Here is a 14,758-nt window from a genome sequence, read left to right on the forward strand (position 1 = left end):
TCAGCCATCTAAGAAGTTTATCACAATGCATCCACCTAGTTTTTAGAATGTACTAACTTGTAAAATATTTGTAAAAAATCTTATAAAACTGGTTTGGTTTTGGGTTTGTTTGTTTGGTTTTTTTTTTTTTTGTATTTACAGTAAGACAATGCATATTCTTAAGGCAGAACTGCTGGAACTTGTAATGTTAAAACCAGAGCCTAATACAATTAGACTGTTGCCTTGTATATACTAATCATAGTTTAATAACAATTCATTCTTTTTCCTCTTTCTGATTGCTAAAAGTTAGCTTAACAGAAGTATAAATTAAATTGTCAGTATGAAGGATATAATTTGGTGTTCTTAAAACATCAATATTTATGAAGAATAAATTATTCTATTGTTCCACACTTTAATACAAACTATTTAACTTCCTTTCTGTAATTTTGTTTTCTATATATTATACTGGAAGATATCTGCAGACTGTTCTTAAAGCATGAGTCTCTTCATTTGAGTTCTTATATTTTTGAGAGATGGAAAAAGAGGGGATTTCGCTTTTTTTTTGTTATTCTCCTTTATATTAGAATATTGCATCTTTTTTTCTTAGCTCTATTACTAACTGAGAGGAAAAAAGTCACAAGCTACATATTCTGTTTTTCTCACAGTGTATAGCCTTGCACTGTCAAAAATGTCACAGGTTAATGGTACAACTGAGCCCCATTTATCTTATTCTGACAGCTTGCCCAACCTCGTACGTCTAGCAACAACATCCCTCCTGAAGTAAGTGACATTTTTAGCCTTTGTTCTTTTCATATGGGCCTGTTAAAAGGATTTACATTAATTCTACATTGAGTTTATAATACGTCACTTCTTATTATATGGAATTACAATGTAGAAATTTTAGACTACTTTAGTTCCATAGAATAACTAATACACTACTGAAAATTAAAGCCTCACCTTAGATATCTGAAATTATAGGAATGTATTTTGTGAAAAATGATGGTATGTATTTTTAATTTTACAATCTTTCTATTACACTTGTTTAATTATTTATGAAAGCTAAAAAAGGCCATCATGTGGTAGACAGTGACCTAATTTTATCCTCAAAAAAGTATGAGTCCTAACGAGCCATTACTTATTGATGAGTTATAAAAAGTATCAAATATTTTTTTGCTGAAATGAGTTTTATAAAGTCAAGGCTAGCTAAAATCTGAATATTTCATGTTTCAAAAATTAAGTTGTTTCATTAAACATGTTAAAATTTACTATCTTGTCTTTATAGGACAATAGCTATATGAAAGAAGACTAATCCCTTCTAAATTTGTCGCATCTTCAGAGATGCTCTATTAGGTTAAATTTAATAGACTTGGATATCTGCTTTAATTTTGGATGGCAGAAATAGCTGTTTTTTTTCTTGAATTAGAAGAAAGAGCAGCTGAAATCACATAGTATTTCAAATGCTTTCTTCTAAGTATAAATTGAGTGTTTGACACAAAGAGAGATATTTGTCTCTTATGATTCTAGGTACAGTGCAGCTTTATTGGATTCTGTGAAGAACAGAACAGAATACAATAGTTCAAGTGGAAGAGACAATGATCTTCTAGACCAACTCAAATTCTGCAGACTTTTGAAGACACCTTGGCAGGAGTTCTGGATGCCTTTGTTTCAGGCAAGTCCTTTCCCTTCTTAAAATTCAATTCTTCATTTATGGATTTGAAATAATAACTACTTCCTTTGTGAAACATCTGAACACTTCTCAGAAATGCATATCTGCTTAATATGTTTTGGTTTTGATCTCCCCGTATTTATAATAAAGCAGACTATATGATTTGCTCCCCTGAGGAAGGGATTAGTCCAAGATTATTTTGTAACAAATCTGATAATTCTAAGTATATTCTCCTCCCTATATTTACAATGCCTGGTCCAAGTTCTGCATGATGTATTCTGGATCAATCAATTTTTATTTGAAAATACTTACCATTACTTTACAATAACCATTTTTTGTGTTTCCATGATATCTCATGATTCAGTATTATTTCACAGAAAGCGTGAAGTTAGTGAAATTTCTTTGTCAGTTTAAAGTTTTGAGAAATGGTTTACATTTGGTGAGGTTCAATATATATTTCAGCACATTTAATTTTAGCATCCAGGAACGATGAATGAAAGTAAGGGCCACTGTCATAGAAAACAGAGTTTGCTGGAGTAGAAAACAAAACCATAACCCCCAAAACAGCCCATCACTACACAGCACTTCATCCATCCCTTTCCAAAAATCAACCAAAACCCAAACACCTCCTCCATAAAGATCCATTTTGAACTTTTACAGAAATACTATGCCTAAAAGTCTAATGTGAGGATTTTTTTGGAGGTTTTTGTTTTGATTTGGTTCTTTTTTTACTAAAAAGTTATTATTTCTAAATGTTATCATGGGAATGTCATGTTTGCTACATATGAAGCACTGTTAAGCTTGAGACAGAACAGTAACAACCTTAATACTAGGTATGAGTTTGGTGTCTCGTTTCAAGAAGTATAAAAACATGCTGGGATGGGTTCAGGGAATAACAACGTTACACAGGAACTTGTGAAAAACAGGTCTTGTGAGTCTTAAGGAAGAATGGCCTGAGAATCATCTGTGGTCACATAGAAAACTAGAGGCACCATGGTTTTAAATAAACAAAGGGCGTAAAATATTCTGATTTTGTACGAGAGCTGGATAGGGGTCCTTTATTTGTGTTTATCCAGTGACATGCTGCTATGCATTTCTTAGTCATTCAGATAAAGTCCCCCAAATATCCAAGATTATTATTTAAGAAGTGTAACCATTTTTCTAGCATATTACAAATGAAGTTTTTTTTACCAGATTCCATTACTTGAGGACATGAAAACGGGAAGAGTTACCTTTAAAAAGACATGATTTACATGCTAAACTGAATGGAACTGAGAATGAACTGAGGATGAGGGGAAAAGAAATGCATCTTCTGATGAAAATTTAAAATACATAGTAGGAATGTAAGAATAAGTGTAAACAAACCCACTAGCATTACTCGGCTGGAGTTTATTCCCTATAATCTACAACGACCGATGAAGGGAGATAACACTAGGTGTTCTCTTCAAGGTGATGTCAGCTTTTCAATCTATTGTAAAGTAATATATGTTGTTTGCTAAAAATTGAGCTACTTTTTCTTCAGTCAATCGTTGCTAATAGATTTCTAACATAATGGGTGTTTTATGACAATGGCTCAAGTTACTTCGGGTATAATATTTTGACAAATTGACACATGGTAATAATAACCAAAATGAATTTATTTTTGCATTAATAGTAGTTCTAAGAGATTAATAAATCAAATAAAAGAGACTCTATGTTGTTGCATTTTACACAAAGGTATGTTTTACAAATAATGCTGCTGTATCATCTTTGTATTTCACTGGAAGTTATTGTGAAGATATTTTGTATACTCTGGAACTCGTGCTCTAAGTCATCTGTGATGATTATTATTTTTTTATCCTGAAATAAAGATATATCTTATATAAATTTTTGTAGGTTACAAGGTCCTGCCAACTGTAGTTAATAGAATAATTAAGCAACCATTCACATTCACTATGAGTATTAAAAGAGCATGTCTTTATAAAACCACTAGATAAAATAGTGCTTAAATTAATGAGTTTATGCAGTCATAAATGTATTTCTTTCAGCAGCATACTTTTTTCCATTCCCAAATATATTTTCTTTTGTATTCTAATCACACAGCTATCTATCAAAATCTTATTGTGACCATTTCTTTAATTTTTTTCTTTTAATTGCTTGTATGGCATCACCTGCAACTAGCTGTCAAACTAAACGAGTAGTTTTCTTCCAGAATGAGTATTTATGCTCTGTCATTGTCAAGCTGCCCCAGGCAGACTCCTGTCATTTAGAATCAGAAGGAGCTTAACTGCATTGCTCTGCAAGTTTTACTGGCATGTAAATATTTTAAATATTATTGATTATTTCAGTGATAGATTTTCAGCCAGAAGTGTTTTTATATAAATATAAATATATACACACACACACACATATATTTGGTATCTGTTAAAAACTAATAAATAATAACCACGAAAATAACATCTGAAATTAATTTTAAAACAGTTTATCAGTAAATGTTTAAAAACTATAAATGTATAAATGTATATATTGTCTATTACAGAATTACAGAATCACAGAACATATCAACTTGGAAGGGACCCATAAGAATCATTGAATCAAAATCCCTGCTCCTTGCAGGAGCAGCTAAAATTAAACTGTAGGATTAAGAACGTTGCCCAGATGCTCTGACAGGCAAAACTCTGACAGTTTCAGAAAATAATTACAATAATTTACTGATTATTTCAATATGAAAACCTTTTTGTCATTTTAAATGATTTTGACTTCTGTTGTTTTGAAGGCTTTTGATGGCAGGGAAGGTTTCATTTGTCTCAGCATTGGTGAGGCCACACCAGGAATACTCTGCTCAGTTTTGAACTCCCCAGTATAAGAAAGACTTGGACATGATAGAGAGAATGCAGCAAAAAGCCATGAAGATGACTTAACGAATGAACCATCTCTCACATAAGGAAAGGCTGAGAGAGCTGGGAGTGTTCAGCCCTGAGAAAAGAGGGTTCAGGAGTATCTCATCCATATGTACAAATACTGGAATGGAGGATGCAAAACTAGGACGGAGTCAGGATATTTTCTGTGATGCCCTGTGACAGGACCAGAGGCATTGGACACATGCTTAAAAGGCAGGAGAGTCCACCTGAACATCTGTCCTGGCAACACTTCTCTACTGTGATGGTTTTGGCAGGATTTGGGAAGTTATAGTGGATGATTCCACTTGCTGACCATCAAACAGTGACAATAACCTTCTTTTGATGCAGCTTCAGTTTGGAGAAGTGTTTTGGTGCTTCATCTCACTCCAGCCATTGCATGGAATTCTCTCAGTTGTTGTATAGAATCCATTTTCTGTCACATGTCACAATGCAATCAAGAAATGGATCTTTTTTGCTGTGCAAAATAAGTGCAGAGCAAACTTCATAACAGGGATTTTCTGATTTTCATTTAGCTTGTGCAGCACCAAGTTGTTGAGCGTTTTTGATTTTCTCATGTGGTGCAAACATTGAACAGCTGTTGAATGGTCAACATATAGTTCTTCTAACTCTCCTGAGTTGTTTTGCTTATGTCTGCTTCAATGCTGGCCCTTGACTGGTTGTTGACTATCACAGAAGCGTGTCTGTGACCCTCCTCAACTTCAAGGCTCTTGTCTCCATTACAAAATTTTTGCAACCAATGTTGAACTGTACATTCATCGATGGTCTACTGGCCAAATGATTGATTAATATTGCTAGCAGTTTCTGCTGCTTTACATCCTTCTTTGAATTCATACAACAAAAGGTCGTAGATTTTCTTTATTCATCTTTAATTCAACAGTGTAATATAAAAAAGAATAAACAGTGAAAAAATACCATTAGCATATATAAGTGGAGTGAATTTTGTACTTTAAAATGGCACAATACATGAACACAGTTAAATACCTTTTGATCCAAAATAATCACCATGGTTCACAATGACAAAAACGGCAATTATTTTTTACACCAACCTAAAATTTATTTTGTAGAGCTGAGCTTTTGTCATGGTGTCATGACACAAATAACCATTTTTCACTAGTGTTTGGGCTCTATTTTAAGGGTTTGTTAGTAAGCTACTCTACACTTCATTTTACTCTGAGAAGCACAGGGATTGTATTTCACTATGAAAGCAAAGAAAACTAAATATCTGAGCTCCGTTGTTTGTTTTATATTGTTCCATTTTGTAACCATCCCTTGAAGATAGATTTTGCATGTCAATCCACGCAGACCCATTGCCATCCTAAGTAATTGATGTTGTTATTGTGTCTGATCTTAATCAACTAAGGCAGTCACCCATAGTGATATAGTATAATAGGACTCTCCTGTAGATATTTATACCAGATTAGTTTATTAATGTATGCAAGCAAAAATTCACATCAAGGTGTGGGTGAATTAAGGTGTTAACACTGAAGAGTTAGGCAGCTGGAGAAGAGCTAGGTGAGTAAAGGCCAGTTAAGCACAGAAGATAACAGCTGGTCAGCTTATAAAATTATTGCAAATTTAAGAAGGCTGGAAGAGAGGAGGGGGGTCAGAATATTTCCCTGAGTCTGTTTAAGCTCAGTGGGTTTGGGCAGAGGGATAGCGAGTCATGTTAGGATTTCTTTAGAGTCCCCTCAAACAGCATAAGTATAAAATCTTGTTTGCTACTTCAGGGTTTCTTCTGTGGTATGAACTGGAGATGTAAGGCATGTAGGAAGAGATAGGTCTTGGTTAGGGAAAATGGGGAAGAAAAAAAGATCAAACCAACAGATTACAGGCAGAGATTTATAACCAGACTTCCAGTTCTGACCTCAACGTAAATAAGGTAATTCTGATTTTTCATTCATTTATTTCACTTACCTCTTTTATAAAGCATTTTCAACTGTTCAGTCTATTTTAGATGCTGAAAGTAAATTTTTATTTTAATCTGGTTTTAGACTATGTGTTGTTGTGTAACATCTAACATTAATATATTCCTCAGATAATCAATAAAGCTAAACATTGGGCTACCAGAACACTGTAACAAGGACCCAGCTCCTCAGGGCTTTGCTCACAGGCACCTGGAGGGTAAGAGAGTATGCCTAACGCTTCAAAGGTCAGTTTTGATTGCAAGTACTATGAGGATTAAGAAAGGAAATAAATGCCACTGTTGAAGCATGAGCAACCTGAGGAAGTTTTTGACAACTTCCAGGAGTACTGTTTCAAGGAAAGCAAACACTTATGATACTATTGTTTTTGAGGCACCACATGCAGTTACTGGACACATTAAAGGCTGCACCTGGCTTTAGCAAGGTTGATTTGAGAAATTCTTGTTTAGAAAATGCATGAGAGGTAAGTGACCTTACACTGGTCATCATCCAGTTTTACTGTTTTTCACTTTGCAGTTTTTCTAATTGTTTCATTAGTAAAGTTTATCTTTAGCAATGTGGACTCTTGTAACTGTATTGTTGAAAGCTTTTATAACATTGCATTAGATGACAGCAATACTAGAGTGGAAAGAAATAGTTTTTGCTAGGAAGAACAGGCTGAGTTTTGGGGCTGATATATGTGCTGAGAGGACAGCCTATGTGCAGCTATCTTCTTTCTGTACTTTTCCATTTCTCTTGGTGTGCCTAGTATGTCCAGGGCCATTGAAAGGAAGCATTCATGTGCTTCGTGGAAAAAAGCTGTGGCTGCTGTTTTATGAGATTGTTTTGCTCCCAATTCTGTATGACAGTTTTAGGAAGAATAACAGTTTGTTCCATTATATTTTTGCCAGCTGAATAGCCTAGTAACACATATTGAAATTGCTATCAATGCATTTTGCTAACTCTCCCTCTGTTGATTTGGCAGAGATGACCAAGGAACAGAATGCTGTTGTCTTTTAAACTGATTGAAAAAAATCCCTGTACTTGATACATAAAGCTGGGATCAATGTTTCTACCAAAGTGAGATGTCCAGAGAGCTGCACACAGTCTCGCTAGGCATGAGGGAAGTAGGTGCAGGAAGGATATAGGTTGTCTTTTATTTGGTAGCATAATGGTTAGAGATAGCACTAACCTAGAAGCAAATACTTCCTTTTCCTAGCTCCCAAGAGAGGCAAGAAGGGGAAGGGAGGCTTGCTTAAAGTAAGCTACCTTACTAAAAGGAATGCTGGATTAATGGGATGCAAACTGAGCAGGCAGGACAGGTTACAAGAGCAGTGCCCAGCTGAACTAAATCCTGGGTTTGTAGTCTCTGCTCCAAAATAATTAGTAGAATTTTTAAATTTAATTTTACTTTTTTTTTTTAAGCTAGTTGCTAAAACAACAAACACTCTTGAGACAGGGACAGGAATCCAACTTTACCACTTCCTGGTCAAATTCTTTATTTAAATGCTTCTTTATATTTTTGAGCAAGCTTACCACTGTTTGTCATGCTTTCTCTCATTGTTGCCATGTTTTCACTGCAAAGTCATGCCTGAGACATAAAATTGCAGGACATAATGTTGCAGTCCTATGTGTCTACCTAGTTTATAGCTTTTAGCTTCCCATAAGATGGCTCAATGCCTCCTTCCTGGTCGTTGCTCTGTGCTGAATCACGTTTTAAATGTCCACTTTCCTTATTCAATGTACTGGCAATGTAATTGTCAAGTCTGTGTTTGTGCATCTTGTGCTGGATCTTCTTGTAACACTGAGAATGTACAAGTAGCACTTAGTATTAATTGAACGTGATGGGAGCATTAACATTGGGCAAGTTCATGTCTTTCTAATGTTGCTTGAGAGGCCATTATTGTTATTGATTATGATCAAATATCCCCTTGTCAATGGTGAAAAATTGTAATTTGCAACTGTTGAATATACGTGAGGTAGAAAAATGTTCATAGTTATTCACCTAGGAAAACAATGCAATGATTGCCTAATAACATTTTTTATCCTCCGTAACGGTAATAAAACAGAGTGGAGTTGAAGTCAGAAGTTATGATTTATCATTTGAAAGAAGTGTGGACATAAACATGAAATTCTGTAGTAATGTTACTGATTGAACAAGTTATCTATTGTATTTGAATATTTACACAGCTGAAAAAAATGTATTTTTTCTCTAGAGGAACTACTTCTTTCTGATGTTTAAGGGGGAGGATTGCTTTTTTTTTTAAAGTGTATTCAAACACTGTTGGGTTAGTTTTAGAGGAAATTAAAATTCCATTCACACTTGAATGAGTTGATATCATTTTACAAGCTCAACCTTCTTTAGAAACGTATACTATCTAAAGATGTTTCCTAGGATGTGAAATAAATTGTGAAATCACTTAACTGAGAGTGAGACAGCTGGATTTTTTTTCATCATTTGTCTTACATAAAAATCATTATTTGTATATATGTAGGCTATGCTCCTTTATGACTAAGGAATGGTCTTCACAAAGTTTGTTTTTATTACATTGCAAGTAAAACCAGCCACTGGGTGATTCAGAAGTATATTATACTTTATTATGTGGCTTCTCCAGCACTGTCCATAAAACAAGGTAACCATTGAGGCAGTGTATTGTTTCTACAAATCCAACCTGCAGTATTTTTTTCCCCACTGATAATTATTATTTGTACGTTATAAACATACAAGAACTTTGTTTCTTGCTAGATTAAGTGGATATACAGAAATAGAAGAAAGTGTATAGTGTGGGATGGCTTTCGGATGGCTATTGAATGTTTCCTATAGGGTTCTGACTTTTCTCAGATTCCAAGTTAATGAAGCTAAACCTGTAGTAATTGCTTTCATAATGTGATTAATGGTAGCATATTTGGGCAATGGGGCTGTGACCCAGCCAAACACTTAAGCAGACGCTTATCTTTAAACCTGTGAGTAGATTTAAGGAAATCAGTATTTGTTTCACTGCTGGGCCCCATTTTTGCTGTATTTGGCTTTTGATAAATAAAGAAGCTAAATTCTTGAAAATGCTCTGGTCTTAATTACAAAATATTTTAGCCATGCATTTGACAAGTTTTGGTTAAAGTAGTTTATATAAATTATATGACACTTGAATTATGTACCCAATATACATTTATGTGCTTAGAATTTATCACTAAGCCTGTTCATAAAAATTATTGTATTTATGTTCTGTAAAAGCACTGAAGTCATAGTATTATCCTGTAACAACATTTCATTTTGCTGTTAAGTCGTTGGTGAAAAGTATAGTGAGGTGTTCAGGGATTTAGGTGAAATACTGCACATCTGGAAGATAGATTAATATTTTCTGCATCAGTAATGAAATTGTAGGTATTTAGCTTGGGTTAATATCCCACACAATTAGTTCATCATTCTGCTGTAGATGTAAATGAACATTAACTCAATATTAAGAATGCAATAGGAATCCATATAGGGAAATGTGAGTTAGTACTAAACTGTGATGAACCATATAGCACTGTTCCATATCTTGTTTTGTGCCATCTTGAAAACAGGTGTTCCTTTTCTGCAAGAAAATTTTTTTCTGAAACCTGAGTATCTGGTTTGCGTGCATTCTAATCAAAATTGAAACACAAAGAAGTTACTGTTTCAGGCTGTGAAAATACTTCATGAATATGATCATGAGGGATTATTTTGGATTTATTTGAGTACTGAAATAATTTTTTTAAAGATATAGGACTGTAGACAGAGATGACTGTTATTCCATTACCATGGAATATATTGGCATCAGACACCTCTTTGGAAATGCAGGTATCTAGGTCAGCAATAAGAGTTATTCAAGCAGAATAAATTGCAGGATATTTAGATAATATTTTTTTTAGTGGGAATTTCAGCTGTGATATTTACTTTAGCATAAGAAGCCATGACAAATTATTCAGATAAATTCAAGAAAGCAATGACTGTATATTTAAATTCTCATGTACAGCATAACAGTGTTTTATGTTGTGTGTGTGTGCGCTATTTTCTGCTATCATTTAAAGGTTAATAAATTCATCACTTAATAACAGAGAAGGTTTCAGAAATAATAACAAATTAAAGGGTTAATAAGGATTGGAAACTCATCTGCTCTACTGAGGTGCAGTCAAATGTCAGGCAGCTGTAGTAGTGTCCAACTGCACTGACAGCAGAGATGGCCTGCCTCATATGGCACTTTCAGGGCCAATAATACACTTGGAGAATACGTAACTATTAACTCTCCTAGTAAGATGTTGCATGATTTTTCCAGGCAGCAGTGTTGGCCATACTAGTTACATAGAACTGGAACGTATCCTTCTCCCTGTCCTTCCAGGATCCTTCTTCTGTGTATGTACAGACATAGCTATAGCAGCTTGGGAAAGTACAATGGGTTCCTCAAAACCATGTTAAAAATCAGACTGGGAATAGAATTTCAATTTCTAAAGCTCCCGGTCATAATCTTTCTGTGAGACACTCGGCACAAAAAGGAAGAGACAGAATGCCCAGCATTTTTGAGGATCTTTTTACCACACTGCTACAACCACTCTTCATACACCAGAAAATCCACATATTAAATATGGTAACTTAGTATGAGAAAAAAGGCTAGTAAAAAGTTCATCAGTCTTCTCCTTGCTGGCTGTCTCTTTTGTTACTCTGATTGTCTCCAAACACCACTGAAGATAAATTTTCTCTCTGTGTCATTACAACTCTGGCACTTGTCCGTTGCGCCACTGGGCTTCTGTGTCACATATACACTAACTAGACCCACATTTGTTGTGGTGCTTTCTATCACTGTTTTTCACTGGATCCTCAATGACCTGCTTGGATACTCTTCTCCCAAGCCTGTGTTTACTCATACAAAATAGCAACAACAAAACAAACAATAAATTAGAGATTAAGATTAATGTAGTTTACTAGTACTTGCAATCCATAAAGGGGGAGATAATTAATTAATTTTTGTAATGAATGAGGAGCTGAAAGACCTGCATAAGTATTCAGTTGATATGTTTGTACTTTGTAGACGAAGGATGTAGGCCATATAGCCTTTGACAGAAGCTGAATGGGGGTGGTTTGGGATTTGAAAATTCCATACAGAAAAGGACTGCAAAAATTTAAGATAAAATTAGCATGGGACATACATACTTGTCATTTGAACAAGAATGTATGTGTGGTAGTTTAAAATCTGTATAATCAAAGACAATTGCTTAAATCAAAAAGATCTTAATTGGAAAATAAATTCTGAATGGTTCCTCAGGTGGTATTTCCCATATCAATATCACATTTGTTGCACATGCTTGCAATTAAATAACTAAGATCTTGCTATTTCATATACAGTTTTAATTCCAGTCAAGATTCTAAATAGAATCTCATACTTGGCTATGGCACTAACACATGTCATCTGGGATTTCGGTAGAAGCTGTATAACAGTAACACAATTTCCATATATATCTTTTTTGTATTTGGATCATTTACTTTATTTATGATTTCAACACAGTTATGTTTTCTACCATATGGTTAAAATTATAGAAAAGGATTTTTTTACTCTTATGCTAAATAGCTGCTTGCCTATTGCACACATTTATTTATGGCTAGTGGCAGTCCTAGAGGATGATACTCCTACAGCCTATCATTTACTCCAACCATGCCTTATGCATAATGATTTCATCTGAAAAAATATCATCTGAATTCAATGACACTACAAGAATGTAAAAATATATAAGTATCTAATACCATCATTTGGTCAGATTAAATCAGTAGGGATACCTACTTTTCATTCATTGCTAGATGTTTATGAAAGAAAACCTCATAACAGATGAATGTTTCATATATTGCAAGAAATAGAGACACTTATTTCTTACAAGTCAGAGGCATTTCTTCTGTTAAGTTCAAAATGGGGCTGGTTTTGTATTATTTTAATTTTTCAGTCAGAATCAATTTACTTAGTCTTGACGATGTTTTAATTGGAACAGAAACTGTTTGTATGTTGTGCACTATATATTTCCTTCTGCAGAAATAGGGTTACTGTGGTGCTTATGTTTTAAAATTATTGTATTTGTGTTCTTATGTTCATTTTGTCTCAACATGCTGGCCTTCAGATGCTCTACTGTATTCCAGATTCAGCTACTTTTCTGATCTGCTGCTAAGTTTCTAGAAATTTAAAGAGGAAATGTGAAGGAGAGAATAAAAATAATTTCTTATCATTAACTGGGTATTTCTACTTCCATTTTTCATTTTTCTCAAATCACCTTAGAAATTTCCTTCCAGAACCGCAATGAAAGTACTTTAACATATGTATGTTAACACTGCATGCATTGATGTTAATGCTGAAAATGAAAGTAATTTTAAATGATTATCGATATAGGAAGTCAAAGAATTTATATTGAGATGAAGAATAACAAAGAGCCAACTAAAATAAAATTATAATTATGTAGCTTGAACCCAAATAGGACCTGCTGGTTTTGTAGCAAAATCTGCCTACAACACAGAGGAAAACTTTAGCTTATACATGCAGATAAAGAGATCACAGACTTTCCACAATCAATTCTAGATCACAAAGCCATAGGTTCAGATTAGATATAGTTACATAATAGAAGAATAAGATTGTTTATATTTCTGTTCTTGAACACAGTTACTGGTACGGGAAGCACCTAATGTTGATATTGTTTTGAAGTTTAAATTCCAAGTAGTCAAAACCTCAAAAATTTTCAGAAGTCTACACTTTTTGCCAACGTTCTACAATACACTACTTACAAGTTTGGTGGTATATATTTACAGTATATCATTGGGTATAAAAAGTTCATATTTATCTTATCAATATACCAAAGTGTAGCTGTCTCTAATAATACTATTATAGTCTGATTCTACCGGTTGGTCTCATATTTGACAGTACTAGTCTGGGGCAGTTTCTGAGTTAATATCCTCCTTGGATGAATTAAAAGAAAAAAGTGAATCGTTAGATTCTTGAAGCTCAGAATGTCTGACAGTGATTAGAAAATGTTGGCAGCTTTTTTTCAAAAATAAAATGCATATTTTCTCCAGTAAATTTTCACTAAATATTTCCCTCCTCCGATGCATGTTAAACTTTTTGTAAGTCAGTGAGGTTTGAACACTGATGATAAATTTCTTGTATTGGTTCTGTGCAGCACGATCTTTTATAAAAGTGTTTTCCCTGCAAAGGTAGGAGAGTATCTATTCTGGCATCTTATGCTCTCCGGCTTTCTTCAGAAAAAGTTATTCAGCTCATGTAGTTCACCAGCTGTTCCGAGCATTCCCCAGTTCAGAACAAATATCTGTGCCTGAGCTTTTCCAGTCTGTAGTTTGAGAACTCTGTCGGTAGAGTTTGTTACAGGTTTTGAATCAGGGCAGCTTCCTGAGAACACCACAGGAAAAGAATTTATGACACAGCAGACCTTTAAATGGAGGCATTCGTCATCTTTTAGAGTCCTATTTGTTGCCTTTTATTGCAGCGTGTACCATTTTGCATTTGGGCATGCAGTGGATGCCAGATATTTTAATATATACTTTATATGACATAAGGTACCCCAACTTTCACAGCTCTGCAGAGATTAACACTCAGGCATCATAAAGTATCGAGACTCTTGGATGGAATATATAGCACATGTGGGAAATATATATATGTATTTTTTTATTAGACGGAAATATCTGTAATTACTGCTTTAACTAGCTTGTTAATTCCCTCTTAAAATAGTGATATATATCACAGTTTCTAGATGTTTAAAATCTAAATGAAAAAGTTTAAATACATTACAAGAGTTTTAACAAATCAGGACAAAAGCTAAGAGCCAGAGTAAAAGTAAAATTTTCAGGAAAAAAAATGCGTGTTAACAGAACGATTACATAGTTTTTTTTCTTACTACTTTCTTGTTAAAAACAACTTAAAAACTTTCTTGTTTTTTCTTACTATTTTCTTGTTAAAACTTTTCTTGTTTACCCTCTGTTAGTATTTCAAATTGGCTATGATGGCACACAATGTAGGAAGCTGAGAGCAATTAAGAGGGACTTCAGGGCTCTGGGGAAAATGATGGAGGGCTCTGGGGTGCAAGTAGTGTTTAGCTCCATTCCAACACTAAATCATATAGAGCAAGAGATCAAAAAGAACCAGTTGATTAATACTTGGCTCTGAACCTGGTCTGAGGAGCAAAACTTCTGGGTTGTTTGATCATGGACTGGCCCCCACACCTCCAGGCTTCCTTACTAGGGATGGGGCACGCTTGTCTCCTAGGGGTACTAAAGCCCTCACTAAAAATCTAGCAGGGCTCATAAAAAG

The sequence above is a fragment of the Phaenicophaeus curvirostris genome, chromosome 4 (genome assembly GCF_032191515.1).
Source record: "Phaenicophaeus curvirostris isolate KB17595 chromosome 4, BPBGC_Pcur_1.0, whole genome shotgun sequence".
Lineage (NCBI taxonomy): Eukaryota > Metazoa > Chordata > Aves > Cuculiformes > Cuculidae > Phaenicophaeus > Phaenicophaeus curvirostris.